Here is an 18,478-nt window from a genome sequence, read left to right as displayed (position 1 = left end):
CATTAGACAGCCTCAAATGAAAAGTATTCAATATAAGAAATCTCCATCGAACTGAACAACTTTGATGTTTGGGTCGTCTTCATCCGAGCTTGTATACAATCTCGAGAGTCAAAACAGTGTTGCCGAAGTTTGCCCCGAAATATCTTTTAATGATTTTGTGGTCCAAGGTTCTTCCCCAAGATGAAATCCGATGGAGAAGTGTACAACAGGAGAATTGTTCACCTTGAAGAGTTGAACAAGTTTACTTTTGGGGTCATCTCGATCTGAGGTTGTATGTGACTTGTACGGGCAGTTAAGGAAGCTGCTTTATACATATTTGAGGTTGAAAGTTTTGGGCAAAACTAAGGGCTAGGTTTCGGGAGAGTTTGCACAATCTGTGCGCAGAAAACTGGAGTTCCAATATTTTTTACAGATTCGCGGGTTCAAATTTATCCTCAAGACGGCCTTTGATGGAAAATTGTTCAACATAAGAATTCATTTTTCCAAGATGATTTTTTTATTTTGGGACCATCTCATCTGAGGTCATATGCAACCTGCAAGACCAATGCAAGAGAGCTACTTCATACATGTTGAGCTCAGAAATTCCAGGGTGAACTGGAAGTTTCGGTCCTACGAATCCGAGTTAGGCTAGAAATTGAAGATTTGGATGGGGTTTGAGTATTGTTCTTGTACTGGAAATCCAATCGCCTCATATATAGATAACTGGTGGCGGTCGATTGAATAACAACACACAGTCGAAAAGACACAAGAGATCCTGACGACCTAGCCAGCCGACGCCTACCTAAAAAGTTAGGGTTCCTTTGCCTCCCGCCAGCGCCGGTGTCGGTCCGCCTCGTCTCCCGTGGCCTTTGGGCCATGGGGACATAGTAGATCCCGACCCTTGTCGGTGGGAGAGCTCCATTTTTACATCTTTTTTCGAGGTTTGTTAGGGTGTGTGTCCTACTTAGGAAGGCGAGACGGTGGCGGCTCCCTGAAGATGAAATAAAGGTCTCCCAGTCTAGCCCATGTTCCGGTGATGCCTCTAGCATCGTCGGTGGGCGTGTGGAGGTGTGTCTCCGCTGGATCTGTCTTTGGTGGATCTGCTCGGATATGTTCGTCGTTCGTCTTTGTTCATGTGTCTTTAGGTTGGATCCTTCTTATCTACACTCTTCATCGGCGGCGGTTGTTGTTCTGGTGTGTTGGTTCTATGAGACCTTAGCACGACGACTTCCCGACTATCTACTACAACAAGGTTTGCCCGGCTTCGGCGAGGGAGTGGCGATGACAGCGGCACACCTTCGGCTCGCTTCAGTGCTTGTAGTCGTCGCTAGGTGGTCTACGGATCTGGATGTAATTTTTATTATTTCTAGTGTTCGTTATACTACCATGATTGAAGATGAATAGATCGGAAGTTTATCCCGTAAAAAAGAATAACAACACACAATCGCAACGCATCTACTACTTTTTACCCTTACATCTATCCATTGTTCTTTCTTTCTCATTCTTCGTTCGTTCTCTGTATTGAAGAGCAACGATCCTCGAGGCTCTAGGCTCTAGGGCAGCCCATAGCCATCGCACTCCCTGGCAGGGTCCCTCCCGGCCGTTTGGGGTTTTGGGTCTGCAAAATTTCTTGTCGATGTGTCTTGCGTAGCGCGCTCCCGGTGAGGCTCCTTTGGCGATGTGTCCTGGATACCGCTCTCGATGACGGAGGTACACGGTGACGTGTTTGTGTGCAAACACACTTTTTGGCAACTTTGATGGGGAGGAAGATCAAGAATCACCATCAACCATGTCATATTTCCCCAAGTCCTTAGAAGTTGACATCGCCCGGTCTTGATGAACTATCAGAGGAACATCGCCAAGCCTACGAAGCACACAAGAAGCAACGCGAGGAGGGTTATCAGGTGCTCAAGAAGCAGCGAGAGGAGGATTTGCAGTCTTTTCTTGCAAATTTTAAGAAGGATTGGCAAGGCAACGTCACTCACATTTGAGACATCAAGTTCCCTCCCCTCGATGACAAACTAGATGAAATCACTCTTAGTAAAAATTCCGACTGAAAGTCTTGTTAGTAAGGGTAATTAGATGATATATAATTCGTTCATAGCAAATACTAATGCTAGAAAAAATATGCCTTCGGCATCTAGTGGTAATCCAACTTTACATATTTCATCGGCACCTCCCATGCAACAGTAATATGATTTGTCGTATCTATAATTTTTCATTGTTTCATGCCAATATTCTACAACTTTCATATACTTTTGGCAACATTTTATATCATTGTTGGGACTAACATATTAATCTAGTGCCTAGTGTTAGTTCCTGTTTTTTGTATGTTTTTTGTTTCATAGAAAATCCATATCAAATGAAGTCCAAACGCGATAAAAATTTACGGAGATTTATTTTGAAATATATATGATTTTGGGGAAGAAGAATCAATGCAAGACGGTACCCGAGGTGGCCACGAGGCAACATGGCGCGGCCAGGGGGTAGGTCTCGTCGTGTTGCCTTGTAACTCCCTCGTGAGTCGGTTGCGGCCCTTCCTTTGCCACAAGAAAGATAATTTCCGAATAAAAATCCCCTCAAAATTTCAGCCCAATTGGAGTCACGGATCTTCAGGGATATAAAAAACAGTGAAGGGGTCCGAAAACAGACGCAAAACAGAAGAGAAACGGAGAGAGATCCAATCTCGGAGGTGCTCCTGTCCTTCGGGAGCCATAGCGGCCATGGACCAGAGGGGAAACTCTCATCCCATCTAAGGGGAGACCAAGGAGGAAGAAGAAGGAGGGGGCTCTCTCCCCTCCTTCCCAGTGGCACCGGAACACCACCGGGGCAATCATCGTGCCAGCGATCTACACCAACAAATTCGGCGCCATCATCACCAACTCTTTCCCCTCTATGCAGCACTGTAACCTCTCTATTCCTGTTGTAATCTCTACTTAAACATGGTGTTTTATGCTATATATTATTACCCAATGATGTGTGGCCATCCTATGATGTTTGAGTAGATTCGTTTTGTCCTATGGGTTGATTGATGATCGTGATTGGTTTGAGTTGTATGTTTTATTTTGGTGTTGTCCTATGGTGCCTTCCGTGCCTCGAACACATGGGGGATTCCCATTGTAGGGTGTTGCAATACGTTCATGATTCACTTATAGTGGGTTGCGAGAGTGACAGAAGTTTGAACCCGAGTAAGGGGGTTGTTCCGTATGGGAGTAAAGAGGACTTGTTACTTAATGCTATGGTTGGGTTTACTTTAATGATTTCTAGTAGTTTTGGATACTTGCTAGAGGTCCAATCATAAGTTCATATGATCCAAGTACGGAAAGTATGTTAGCTCATGCCTCCCCCTCATATAAAATTGCAATAATGATTACTAATCTAGTTATCAATTGCCTAGGGACAAACCCTTCTCTTGTGTTACAAAAGCCTTTCTACTAAACAACTAACTTTTATTATCTTGCAAATTACTCCTAGTTTTGTTCTCGCAAAGTACTTCTAGTTTTATTCCCGCAAATTGGTTTCATAGTTGTTCTAGGTAAAGCGAACATTAAGTGTGTGTAGAGTTGTATCGGTAGTCGATAGAAGTTGAAGGGGATATAAATTCTACCTTTAGCATCTCGTTTGATTCGACACTCTTATCGAGAAAGGCTACAATTGATCCCATATACTTGTGGGTTATCATTGATGAATTTTTATCCTAGGTAAACCAATCAACTTGTGGCTGGACCTGCATGCCCTAGTCCTATTATGAGTGTGCCCAATTCGGCATTGAGGCCAAACCACTTTATAGCGCCACCCATAAGTACGAGCATGTTTCATCTTCTACCGAATTATGGTTCAATGCCCACGTCACAAGTTGCACCCCTAGCTAGTACTCATGTTGCTGCTATGCCACCAACACAAGCATCTTCATCTACCTCAAACCCAATTTTAGCCAAACCAAGGGAGGGTTTGCATAAGATGTCCCAAGAAACTAAATGAGCCAAAAGTAAGGAGCTATGTGTACCAAAGATGTACCCTAAACACTTGGATGCAGGGTTGTACTCTCAAGCTTATAAAGTTATTGTTTTTGCAAAATTTACTAGTGAGGGTACGAAAACAATTTGGGAGCATATTAGTCAATATCTAGCACAGTTGGGTGAAGCAGGTTCCATAAAATAATTGAAAATGCATTTATTTTCCCTATATTTAACTGGCACCGCATTTTCATGGTTTGTTGCTTTACCACATGGCTCTATTCTCTTATGGTCGCAGCTAGAGAAAAAATTTCATGATCACTTATATAGCAGCGATAATGAGCTTAAGTTATCACATCTTACATCATTTAGGCAAACACATGGTGAATCGGTCACTGATTCTGTCAAGAGATTTAGAGATATAAAAAATTGATGTTAGAGCTTAATGATAACTGAGATAGACTTGGCGGGTCTTGTTCTTAATGGTTTGAAAACGTACATTAAAGAGAGGTTGGAAAGTTATGAGTTTTTGAAGATTAACCAAGTCTTGTCAAAAGCTTTGGCTCAAGAGATTCAAAGTAAAAAGGTTCATAGGTCTACAAGCGATCATCCTAGAATGCATATGGTTGAGTATAATAGTGATGAATCAGACCATGAGGTTGATGTTCTTACCACTGAATTTGTTTGATCCTCGAAGGCCAAACCTTACACATGCAATGCTCGCTGATTCACAAGAATCACGATGAGGAGATTGAAAGGACATGCGGTGCCCCCATGTGTGGTTTTGGTAATTGATGACAATCTCTATGGACTAACGGTTGCCTTGAGTTATATTTGAAGCATTTGTCCATAGGATTGTCTTGAAGTCCATGTGTTGGTTTCAAGGAGTTTATGAGATGGCCAAAGTGCTTTTCAAGGAATTATTCAAAGATTGGTCATGTGTGAGTTGAGATGGCCAAAGTGCTTTTCAAGTAATTATCCAAAGATTGGTCATGTGTGAGTTGAGATGGCCAAAGTGCTTTTCAAGGAATTATCCAAAGATTGGTCATGTGTGAGTTGAGCTTATTGCAAGCATGTCTTGAAGAAGAAGATTGTGTGATCATTCATGTTTACCTTCAAGACATCATCCAAATGAAGAGAGTTGGAAAGATTCAATGTTGATCAAGACTAAGTCAAGAGTGAATCAAGTTGATCAACTCACAAAGCGTAGAAGAAGTACCGAGAGGGATCAAGTGATCCCATGGTATGGTAAGCATTATCCATTACGCTTTGTGTACTAACCCATGGTCTACGTGAGAGTTCTTTGTGGGGTTAGGTATGTTTCCATGGTCTTGCGTCAAGAGGAAGATCTCATACAACCCATGGAGGATGACATCAAGTGGTGATCGTCATCAAGTGTGCAGTGTGCAAGTTCAAGTGGAGCAACTCGAGGAGTGGCTCACCCATAATGGAGTATGGGGGAGCAATCAAGCTTGAAGCTTGCCGTCCATTGTGGTGTCAATGGAATTGTGAAGATGTGCTAAAGAGTGGCTCACCCATAGTGGAGTATGGGGGAGCAATCAACTAGTCTTCATCGAGCCAACACAATCAAGAAAGATGGTCCAACTTGAGGAAGTCAAGATCGTCATCATCTAGCTCAGTGGACTATGTGCAAGGTAAAGGTTTGCCCTTGATAGGTTTTCTATTTTACCGGTCTCATAGTGGTAGTTGGGAGACCGGGTTGTAGGATCGATTGCCGTACTATCAAGGGGGGCTCTCTAGGGAGTAGCTTGATCGTATCATTAGTCGAGAGCTCAAACCATTGCATCCTTGCATCATCTTTCTTGGTTCTTGTTTGGTTCCATTTGTGAGTCTTAGAGCTTATGGTCATCTTGATGACAAGCTTGAGTTCATCGAAAACGGAGTTCGCATGCATCTTCTATGATGTTTTCGGTGTTGGAGGTTTTACCGGTCTTTCCGAGGAAGGGTTCTCACCATTTTATTATGGTTCTTTTCTCATTTGCTTCTTATTGATATTTCTCTCAAGATTGTGCTAGCCCTTGTCATTATCTTTCCAACAAACTTGGTTTCGTTGAATTCGGAGCTCGTATGCGAAAGTTGTGGCTGTTTTGATATTGCCTGTTTTACACACAGAGGTTGTACCGCCCCATGGAGAGGTTGTACCGCTTGACCGGTACAACCGGTGTTTAGAGCGGTTGTACCGCTCCAGAATTGGTCCGGAGGTTGTACCGGTCATGTACCGCTCTACCACCGGACTGCTCTCTGTTGTGGTGCGGTTGCTGGGCGGTTGTGGGCCGGTTGTACCGCTTATTGCCTGTTACCGGTTGTACCGGTGCTCATAGAGGTTGTACCGCTCCTATGTTATTCTGTACATAACGGGCAGATTCGTGGGGACCTATTTAAGGGGGTCTTCTTCCCCAATGGTTTCCTATCTCTTGAGCTCGTTTTTGCCCCCATTGTTGACCTTCTTTGAGCTTGCTAACTCTCAATCCCTCCATGGATTCTTGCTAGTTTTTGAGGGAAAAGAGAGAGGAGATCTAGATCCACATTTCCACCAATCACTTTCTCCTCTATGTGAGGGGAACCCCTTGGATCTAGATCTTGGAGTTCTTGGTGTTCTCCTTCTTGTTCTTCCTCTCATTTTCCTCCCTAGCATTAGTTGCTCCGGTGGGATTTGAGAGAGAAGGACTTGGGCACTCCGTGTGCCCTTGCCATTGCTTTGGTGCATCGGTTTGAGTTCTCCACGGTGATACGTGGAAGTGAAGTTTGAGAAGCTTATTACTCTTGGGTGTTTGGGCACCCTAGAGCTTGTTCCTCTTGGGTGCCTTGGCGCCCTAGACGGTTGGTGTTGTTCGGAGCTCAATCATTGTGGTGTAAAGCTCCGGGCAAGCGTCGGGGTCTCCAATTAGGTTGTGGAGATCGCCCCGAGCAATTTGACGGGTACCGGTGACCGCCCCCAAGGGTTGCCAAAGTGTACGGGTTCGGTGACCGCCCCCAAGGGTTGCCATTTGTACGGGTTCGGTGACCGCCCTCAAGGGTCCCTTAGTGGAATCACGGCATCTTGCATTGTGCGAGGGCGTGAGGAGATTACGGTGGCCCTAGTGGCTTCTTGGGGAGCATTGTGCCTCCACACCGCTCCAAACGGAGATTAGCATCCGCAAGGGTGTGAACTTCGGGATACATCGTCGTCTCTGCGTGCCTCGGTTATCTCTTACCCGAGCTCTTTACTTATGCACTTTACTTTGTGATAGCCATATTGTTTCTTATCATATATCTTGCTATCACATAGTTGCTTATCTTGCTTAGCATAAGTTGTTGGTGCACATAGGTGAGCCTAGTTGTTTTAGGTTTTGTGCTTGACAAATTAACCGCTAGGTTTATTCCGCATTTGTTCAAGCCTAAATCGTAATTATTTTAAAACGCCTATTCACCCCCCCCCTCTAGGCGACATCCACGATCTTTCAATTGGTATCAGAGCCTCGTCTCGCTTTATTAGGCTTTACTGCCTAGAGAGTAAAGATGTCGACTAGGGGATTAGGATTCTTTGACACTCTTAGTTTCGATGGCACAAATTTTGATGTTTGGGTAATTCGCATGCTTAATCTCTTTAGGGTCATGGACCCAAATTTAGAGCGAATTGTAGATATGGGTTTTTCTCCTCCAAAGGATCCCCAAAGATTATCTTTAGAGGATGAGAAAAACTCTTATCTCAATGCTCAAGCTTCTAATGTGCTTTTTGATGCTTTGAGCAATGTAGTTATATTTCAACTCATGCCGTTCCGGGATGCTCATGAGTTGTGGACGAAGCTTCAAGAAAAATATGGTGTGTCCAAGATTTGTGGGGATGATTGTTCTCCCTCCACCTCCGGTCGTATAGTCTTCTCAACTTCTTCTACTTCACCTACATGTGGTTTGCCACAAGGTAATGATATGGTGAGTAGTGTTGGTCATTGCAATGATGATAGTATGCTTATTGTGGATGATCCTTCATCACTATCTTATTGCAATGCTCCTTCTTTGGGCTTTAACACTTCGAGCACTCGAAATGTTTCACATGCTTGTGTTGAAAGTCCTTGCATGTCATGTAGAAATTGCTTGACTAAATCTCATGATGATATGTTTACTATGTCTTGTTGCCATGATAAAAATGCATATATGTCCTCGAATTGTTGTGCTAACAATGTAGAGGAAACCCAACACCCCATGGAACAAGATGTGGTCTTGAATGGTGCTTCAACGGATCCTACATCATCATCTATTGCATTTTGCCTTATGGCCAAGGCTTCAAAGGTATCTCCCACTTTGAATCCCAATATATCTTGTGATGATGGCAAGAGTGATGATGATGTTGATTATGATGAAGAGAATGATAATGTTGCCTCCTTAAAAACTAAGGGGGAAATGATTTTTAAAGCTCTTCACAAAAATAAACTTGCTCGTTCCAACTTCATGGAAATCATGTCTATTGCCATTGAAGGCAAGAAATACATTGAGGAGTTGGAATCTCATCTAGAGGAGCATGAGGTCACCATTGAGAAAATGGAAGCTCATGAGCGTGATTACGCAAATGAGATCGCGGAGCTATCTCAAGCTCTTGAACATGAACAAACCTCATCCGAATCTCTTGAGGAGACCTTTGCTATAGAATTATCTAGAATAAAGGAATCTCATGATAGAGCACTCGAGGTGGCCAATGATTTCAAAACTAAAAATGCTAAGCTTGAAGTTGCTCATGCTAGACTCCTTGAGGATTTTGAGCACCTCGAAAATGGCTCAAGGGTCATCAAGGGTGAGCTCATCAAACTCACTGAGTCTCATGCTCAACTTGAAGCTTCTTACTTAAAAGAGCTTGCCAAGGTGTCCTCTCCTATTGTTGTTAATGATGATGCTTGGGATACTAACTCTATTACTTGTGAAGCATCCATTTTGAAGGAGAATGTTGAGCTTCGGGCTCAACTTGAGTTGCTATCTAGCAATTATGGGAATGTTGGAAGAAAATCATGTAAAGCTCACAAGCTCTCATGATGATCTTCTAGTATCCCATAATGTGCAAAAATTAGCTCATGAGGCCATGCTTGCTAAGGTAACATCTAGTGAGCCTCATGTGGATACTAGCACTACTTCTAGTCAAAATGCTATATTGCCATGTGCTAGTCCTTTTAATTCATCCACTCACAATGTTGGTACATCTTGTGATGAATTGCTTTCCTTGCCTGTGTTGTTCTAACTATGAAGCTTATACTTCCTCTAGTACTTGTGTTGAGACTAACCATGTAGAGGAAATCAAAGAGCTCAAGGCCCAAGTCACTTCTTTGAAGAAAGACTTGGAAAAGAGTCATGAAGGGAAATCCACACTCAACAATATCTTGAGTGTGCAAAAATCCCCCAATGACAAAGGTGGACTTGGATTCAACTCCAATAAGAAGAAGTCCAACATGATCAAGAAGAAGGGCCAAGAACAAGTCAAGAATTCGGCCAAGATTATTTGCTTCAAGTGCAAAATTGAAGGGCATCATGTTAGATCTTGCCCATTGAAGAAGAAGTCCGTTAATGACAAGCAACAAGGGAAGAGGCCACAAGTTCATTCTCATGCTAAACCTCAAGTTGAAGAAAGGCCTCTTCTCAAGAAGACTCAAGCTTATGCTTCTCAAGTTGAGAAATCAAGTGAGAAGAAAGTGAGGAGTAGACGTTGCTACCTATGTCGCGAGAAAGGTCACCTCGCCTCTTCATGCACTAGTGGTAACTTATCCAACCCAATTATTATTGATGATGTCTATTCTCTTGGGAAGGATAAGGTTGGCAATGTGGTTGCCAAGTTTGTTGGTACTCAAAGTGGTTTGAAGCAAAGAACCATTTGGGTAGCCAAGCCTATTGTGACTAACCTCTTAGGACCCAACTTGGTTGGGGACCAACAAGCTCAAACTTGATCAATAGGTGATGTTGGAGGTCATTGGAGACTTGGCTACATTATGAAGAATTAAGGGTACTTCATCATTCTTATTGTCTCAAGCCAAGTCAATTGAATCATCAAGATTATATCTTATATCCAATGTGCCTCCTTGCGGTAACTTGTACCTCAATTGCTTACATTGAAAGTTACTTGCCCCCTTGCATGTTTTGGTTTTGTTCCTTGCATGTGTTTGTATATGTTATGCTTCCAACTTGATTATCTTGAGCAATCAAGTATGTGTGTGTTGGTTTGCACATCATGTACGTGTGTGTCATGCGTTGAGCCTTTTGCATCTTGTTCTTTTCTTAGTTGGCTCTTGTGAGAGATTAATGGAATATCCCATTATGGGGGAGTGATGTGCTTTGTGCACCTCACAATCCTATATATGTGTGTACATGAGTAATACCATCTAGTATTGATATTTCAAGATTATCTAGTTGCTATGTGGTATGTCTTCTCATGAGAAAATCAAATTCTATATTGTCCATTAATTATCTCGTGTTGGTTCGTTATTTTGCCTCTTGTTTATCTTTAATTGGTATCACATTATGGGGGAGTAATATGCTATGTGTATATTACTAGCCTAGAAAATGTGTACATTTGAGATATTGTCACCTAGAATTGATATTGTAAATTATCTTGTTCCTAGGTGGCATGTTAGCTCTACAAGTTGCAATTTGCTTTTTGTTTGGTGTGAAGATGATGTCGGATATCCTTGTTATCTACCACCGGGAATTATTCCCAAATACTTCTTGTCTTTTGACAATTGGTACTCACTTATGTGTGGTAGAAATTATTGATCATCTTTACATTGGCCTTTGCTTTATCTCTTGCCTAGGGTTGTGTCAACTCCCATTGTATTCCATACCACTTGTGGATCTTGTTAATTTCTTGACCTTGTCTAGTGTTTTCTAGATATAGTGAAAGGGGTGATCCCACCTCGTGCATTTTGTATTCAAATGCAAATTCTCTATAATGCACTAGTCTTGGGGGAGCTATCCTATTCTAAACACTCATCTTGTGATCCTTATCAAGTGTGTGTTTGTGGAAGGCAAGCCGTTTCTTTTTGGTGCTTTGTACCATCATGAAACTTTGTAGAGGGCTTGGTTTGTTTGGAACCATTCTCTCTTTTGGGAGTTTGACATCTTTCTTTTTGAGTGTATCAATGGATATCTCATTCCTTGATGTATCTTTTATGGATATCCTCCAAGTGATGATTTATTCATTTGGTATCTTTTCTTCGCTTGGTATTTCTTTGTCTTTTGGTCTCGGTTCTTGAAAGTCTTGAGCATGCATATTTACTTCTTGTAGTTTCTTTGGCATGTTTTCTTTCTTTGACCCAATATATAGGGGGAACTCCACCAAGTCTCAAATTGGATGAGATGTGCATGAAATTCATTTTCATATCTATATGCACATATTTATGTGGAGTTTGTCCTATGTGTTGTTGGTTCTCTAACTCTTTGGTCCCAATGAGTTTGGGTACCATTTTGTTTGTGTTGTTGTTCTAGGAACAAGTGGAGATGCATTGGATGCTCGGCTCACTCACAAGGAAGGTGTTGTCACCATGTGCTTATTGGAGTCAAGCTAGGATGATCAATGAACTACTTTGTACCTTCAATTGGTATCTACTACATCCTTCTAATGTTATCTCGGTAACAAGTATCTTCATATACTTCATGCACACATTTCTTGCACCAACCTTGTGTAGGTTGTATCATGGCATGTTATCCATTCTTTCTTGTGATACTTGTTTCCTTTCTCAAAGCATCCCAACAATGATGTCTTGTTGCTAGTTGTGATGTCTTTGATGTTCGTGTGGTTGGAATTCATTTATATACAATAAGACCATATCTAGCCATGTGCTATGCTCTCAAGCAAATATCTTATTGGTATATGTATGACTTCCTTTTGGATATCTTATTCCTTCGTGTTGTAACTATTTCGGGTGTACATCCTTCTTTGTAGATATATATATATCATCATGATTTCGTCCACCTAGAATCTTATACACTTGAGAGAAGTTGCATATCTAGATGATATCCTTTCTTTCACGTCCACCTTGTCTTTCTTATGTTATTTCTTTGGTGGCTCCGTGAAAGCCTTTGCCTTGAGTGCGTGTCTTCTATCGTTGCATCTTGATGCACTCGTGTGTGGTGAAGATTATTTTCGTCATGCTTATCTTTACGAGGTTTTTGCCATCTTAATTGGCATCCCTCGTCTTGATGCACCTTTCATCTTCTATCTTCACCGCGGGTTGTCACAAGCATAGGTTCTCTATATGCGTATTAGTAAGCTTGTGAACCCATTTGCTAGTTGTGTGTGGGAATGATAGGCCTTGCACCGTGTGCCTCATTCTTTGAAGACTTTATTGATGCTTAATGATCCTCTGTACATTAGTCTTCTCAAGTGCATTGCCTTGACTCACACACATCTTTTTGGTTGAGCCCACTCTTAAGTTGCCTCTCTTACTTGTTGCTCAACCATGTGTTTGTTACATGTACTAGGCTTAGTTTCCTATATGCTCACTTGCACTTGTTGTAAGTTTCTATTGATTTTGGGGGAGCTGTGATCCTATTTTGTGCACTTTGTATCCAAATACAAAAATTCTTATGTGTGCACAAATCATGGGGAGCTTCTCTAGTTTCTTTAGAACACTCCTTCGCTCATATCATAATATCCTTTATTCATGTAGCTCGTAGGATCTTTGGTCTAGTTGGTTCAATTGATACCCGTTGATTGCTTGCTTCAATTGGTACCTTTTGATTGCTTGATTGCTTGTTTCTTCTTTGTTATGTCCTTGTGGCATATCATTCCTTTAGCAATCTTGGTGCCTCAATATAGTTGGTCTTCCTCCAAGTATTACCGTTGGATATGTGTATTGCATTCCACTCTCTTGTTGAGAAATACACAACTTATGGAGGAACACAATTTATATTGGCCTTCTAAGCTTTTCGCCCATTTTGGCAATCGATGCCAATGGGGGAGAAGTTTCAGAGAGTTTTGTGGATAAGTTTAGAGAGTTTTTTCTTCTTGCTTTGGTTTTGTACCTAAGCATTTTCATCTCATACACATGCATTATTGGTTGTTGTGTTGCATGGTGATAAATAATTCCTTATATAAACTCTCTTGAAAGTGATTGTCATCAATTACCAAAATGGGGGAGATTGAAAGGACATGCGGTGCCCCCATGTGTGGTTTTGGTAATTGATGACAATCTCTATGGACTAATGGTTGCCTTGAGTTATATTTGAAGCATTTGTCCATAGGATTGTCTTGAAGTCCATGTGTTGGTTTCAAGGAGTTTATGAGATGGCCAAAGTGCTTTTCAAGGAATTATCCAAAGATTGGTCATGTGTGAGTTGAGATGGCCAAAGTGCTTTTCAAGGAATTATCCAAAGATTGGTCATGTGTGAGTTGAGATGGCCAAAGTGCTTTTCAAGGAATTATCCAAAGATTCGTCATGTGTGAGTTGAGCTTATTGCAAGCATGTCTTGAAGAAGAAGATTGTGTGATCATTCATGTTTACCTTCAAGACATCATCCAAATGAAGAGAGTTGGAAAGATTCAATGTTGATCAAGACTAAGTCAAGAGTGAATCAAGTTGATCAACTCACAAAGCGTAGAAGAAGTACCGAGAGGGATCAAGTGATCCCATGGTATGGTAAGCATTGTCCATTACGCTTTGTGTACTAACCCATGGTCTACGTGAGAGTTCTTTGTGGGGTTAGGTATGTTTCCATGGTCTTGCGTCAAGAGGAAGATCTCATACAACCCATGGAGGATGACATCAAGTGGTGATCGTCATCAAGTTTGCAGTGTGCAAGTTCAAGTGGAGCAACTCGAAGAGTGGCTCACCCATAATGGAGTATGGGGGAGCAATCAAGCTTGAAGCTTGCCGTCCATTGTGGTGTCAATGGAATTGTGAAGATGTGCCAAAGAGTGGCTCACCCATAGTGGAGTATGGGGGAGCAATCAACTAGTCTTCATCGAGCCAACACAATCAAGAAAGGTGGTCCAACTTGAGGAAGTCAAGATCGTCATCATCTAGCTCAAGTGGACTATGTGCAAGGCAAAGGTTTGCCCTTGATAGGTTTTCTATTTTACCGGTCTCATAGTGGTAGTTGGGAGACCGGGTTGTAGGATCGATTGCCGTACTATCAAGGGGGGCTCTCTAGGGAGTAGCTTGATCGTATCATTAGTCGAGAGCTCAAACCATTGCATCCTTGCATCATCTTTCTTGGTTCTTGTTTGGTTCCATTTGTGAGTCTTAGAGCTTATGGTCATCTTGATGACAAGCTTGAGTTCATCGAAAACGGAGTTCGCATGCATCTTCTATGATGTTTTCGGTGTTGGAGGTTTTACCGGTCTTATCCGAGGAAGGGTTCTCACCATTTTATTATGGTCCTTTTCTCATTTGCTTCTTATTGATATTTCTCTCAAGATTGTGTTAGCCCTTGTCATTAGCTTTCCAACAAACTTGGTTTCGTTGAATTCGGAGCTCGTATGCGAAAGTTGTGGCTGTTTTGATATTGCCTGTTTTTCACAGAGAGGTTGTACCGCCCCATGGAGAGGTTGTACCGCTTGACCGGTACAACCGGTGTTTGGAGCGGTTGTACCGCTCCAGAATTGGTCCGGAGGTTGTACCGGTCATGTACCGCTCTACCACCGGACTGGTCTCTGTTGTGGTGCGGTTGTTGGGCGGTTGTGGGCCGGTTGTACCGCTTATTGCCTGTTACCGGTTGTACCGGTGCTCATAGAGGTTGTACCGCTCCTATGTTATTCTGTACATAACGGGCAGATTCGTGGGGACCTATTTAAGGGGGTCTTCTTCCCCAATGGTTCCCTATCTCTTGAGCTCGTTTTTGCCCCCATTGTTGACCTTCTTTGAGCTTGCTAACTCTCAATCCCTCCATGGATTCTTGCTAGTTTTTGAGGGAAAAGAGAGAGGAGATCTAGATCCACATTTCCACCAATCACTTTCTCCTCTATGTGAGGGGAACCCCTTGGATCTAGATCTTGGAGTTCTTGGTGTTCTCCTTCTTGTTCTTCCTCTCATTTTCCTCCCTAGCATTAGTTGCTCCGGTGGGATTTGAGAGAGAAGGACTTGGGCACTCCGTGTGCCCTTGCCATTGCATTTGGTGCATCGGTTTGAGTTCTCCACGGTGATACGTGGAAGTGAAGTTTGAGAAGCTTATTACTCTTGGGTGTTTGGGCACCCTAGAGCTTGTTCCTCTTGGGTGCCTTGGCGCCCTAGACGGTTGGTGTTGTTCGGAGCTCAATCATTGTGGTGTAAAGCTCCGGGCAAGCGTCGGGGTCTCCAATTAGGTTGTGGATATCGCCCCGAGCAATTTGACGGGTACCGGTGACTGCCCCCAAGGGTTGCCAAAGTGTACGGGTTCGGTGACCACCCCCAAGGGTTGCCATTTGTACGGGTTCGGTGACCACCCTCAAGGGTCCCTTAGTGGAATCACGGCATCTTGCATTGTGCGAGGGCGTGAGGAGATTACGGTGGCCCTAGTGGCTTCTTGGGGAGCATTGTGCCTCCACACCGCTCCAAACGGAGATTAGCATCCGCAAGGGTGTGAACTTCGGGATACATCGTCGTCTCCGCGTGCCTCGGTTATCTCTTACCCGAGCCCTTTACTTATGCACTTTACTTTGTGATAGCCATATTGTTTCTTGTCATATATCTTGCTATCACATAGTTGCTTATCTTGCTTAGCATAAGTTGTTGGTGCATATAGGTGAGTCTAGTTGTTTTAGGTTTTGTGCTTGACAAATTAACCGCTAGGTTTATTCCGCATTTGTTCAAGCCTAAATCGTAATTATTTTAAAACGCCTATTCACCCCCCCTCTAGGCGACATCCACGATCTTTCAGAGATGAAATTAATTTCTGATATATCCAACTATGATAAATATTTGGTATATCTGCACCTAGCATGCCGGGACCTAATGGCTATCTTTCTCTTTTGCATGATCATTTCGGTGGGGAACCCTCTCCCCTCGCTTGGAGGCTTGGAGGCTACACCCAGTGGGTGCGCCAGCGCGCCCCACTGGGAAAACACACGCCACCATCTGCTTCAACAACAGCGAAGAACCTCCGCCCGACTCTTCAAGTCGCCCAGAGGCTCGGACTAAACATAGTGGGTGCGCTTACCCGCCCCCACCGAAAAGACTCCGCGCCGGATATAGGCCCGTGGTCGACTGCCATCGAGATCCTCGACACCATCATCTGCTCCAACAACAACAGAGACCCTCTGCCTGACTCTTCGAGTCACTTGGAGGCTCGGAGGCTACTGACGAGCTCAAGGTCCGGGTCGGCTCAAGGAGACAGGTCAACATTTCAAAACATCGGGGCGGCCAATTGATGTCTACTACGCAACTTTATTCTTGTAGACACGTGTTGGGCCTCCAAGCGCAGAGTTTTGTAGGACAGTAGCAATTTTCCCTCAAGTGGATGACATAAGATTTATCAATCCGTGAGAGGTGTAGGATGAAGATGGTCTCTCTCAAATGACCCTGCAACCAAATATAAGAAATCCCTTGTGTCCCCAGCAAACCCAATACAATGGCAAATTGTATAGGTGCACTAGTTCGGCGAAGAGATGGTGATAAAAGTGTAATACGGATGGTAGAAATATATTTTGATAATCTGAATAAATAAAAATAGCAAGGTAGCAAATAGTAAATGGGCACAAAAACGGTATGCCTTTCCTCGTTCATGGTTCGATATTTTGGTGTCCTAGGCGTAGAGGAACCACACCAATCCATCCCGAATTTGGTGGTTAAACTCTACTGCGGTGACGATACTGTAGGGGAGGTCATGCGGCAAAATAGCTCGATGCCAGAATGATAAAAAGCTTAACACCTCTTATTTGATTTTTTTTTCACTATTTTGAAATAAGAAAAAGATCCAAATCTAAAATGCAAAGGTCAACAATCAGAACAACGAATATTCCATCATCCAAACTAAGCTTCCTCAGATCCTAACCCATTGGTCATTATCGAGCCTTGTGACTCCGCCTGTGTTGATATCTTCGTATTACCTGTTGTCATTCTATCTATCTGGTTATTGCTTTATGTGTTGGTTGGTATTTCACTCAAAAAAATTTAAGTAGAAGTGATTTATTCCTCATTAGCTCCATTTCAATGCTTAAAAACAAGGCCTAGGGTCCGTACTTTCGCTAGTGCAATCTCTCAAAGTGCTAACATAGTTGGATCATATGATTATCCCTTAAAGTGCAATAAAGAATCACTCCCTAGTTTCTATTAGCGGAGAACAAAAGATAGGAATTGTTTGTAGGGTCCGAAACCTCCTCAAAGCTATTATTTTCGTTCGATCTATTCAAGAGTCCGTACTAAAATAACACAAAGCTATTTTTTCCGTTCTATCTATCCTAGAGTCCGTACTAAGATAACACCAAAGCAAATTCATATTCATAATACTCAGTCCACACAAAGAACTATAAAGAGACCCCAAAGTTTCCGTCGGAGAAAAGATAATAAAAACGTGCAACAACCCCTATGCATAGATTACCCTAATATCATCGCGGGAATCCGTGAGTTGAATGCCATAACATATAACAAGTGAATCAATAAGATACCCCAATTGTCACCTCAACTATTCATACCGCAAGACATGTATCATGTGTTCTCATCTCTGAATATTCAATCCGACAAGACAAAACTTCAAAGGGTAAAGATTCAATTCATCACAACAAGAGTATAGAGGGGAGAAACATCATATGATCCGACTATATTAACAAAGCCCATGATATAGATCATGAGAGAGAGAGAGAGAGAGATCACATAGCTACTGGTACAAACCCTCAGCCCCGAGGGTGGACTACTCCCTCCTCATCGTGGTGGCCGCTGAGATGATGAAGATGGCCACTGGAGATGATTCCCCCTCTGACAGGGGGCCAGAACGGGTCTAGATTGGTTTTCGGTGGCTACAGAGCCCTGCTGTGGCGGAACCTCTAGTCTAGGTTAACCCCGAAGGGTTTCGGAATATTTGGGAATTTATAGTGCAAAGAAGGGGTGCAGGAGGCCACCGAGGTGGGCACAACCCACCTGGGCACGCCAGGGGGCCCTGGCGCGCCCTGGTGGGTTGTGCCCCCCTCGGGGCACCCCCCAGGTGCAGCTCTGGCCCATTGGGTTCCTTCTGGTCCAAAAAAATCTCCGTAAAGTTTCTTGGTGTTTGGACTCCGTTTGATATTGATTTCCTGCGATGTAAAAAACAAGCAAAAAACAACAACTCACACTGGGCACTGGGTCAATAGGTTAGTCCCAAAAATCATATAAAGTTGCTATAAAATGATTGTAAAACACCCAAGAATGATAAAATATTGGCATGAATACTTCATAAATTATAGATACGCTGGAGACGTATCAGCATCCCCAAGCTTAATTCCTACTCGTCCTCGAGTAGGTAAATGATAAAGGAAATAATTTATGAAGTGTGAATGCTAGCAAAGTGCATAAGTTTGATCAATGATAATTTTAATCACTTTTCCTAGCATCATAACAGCAATTCTTTCTTATGAAACTTCTCATGTTATAGTAGCAACCAATTCACATGTTAAGGTT

This window comes from Triticum aestivum, chromosome 5A (assembly GCF_018294505.1).
Source record: "Triticum aestivum cultivar Chinese Spring chromosome 5A, IWGSC CS RefSeq v2.1, whole genome shotgun sequence".
NCBI lineage: Eukaryota > Viridiplantae > Streptophyta > Magnoliopsida > Poales > Poaceae > Triticum > Triticum aestivum.
Note: the sequence above shows the minus strand (reverse complement) of the source record.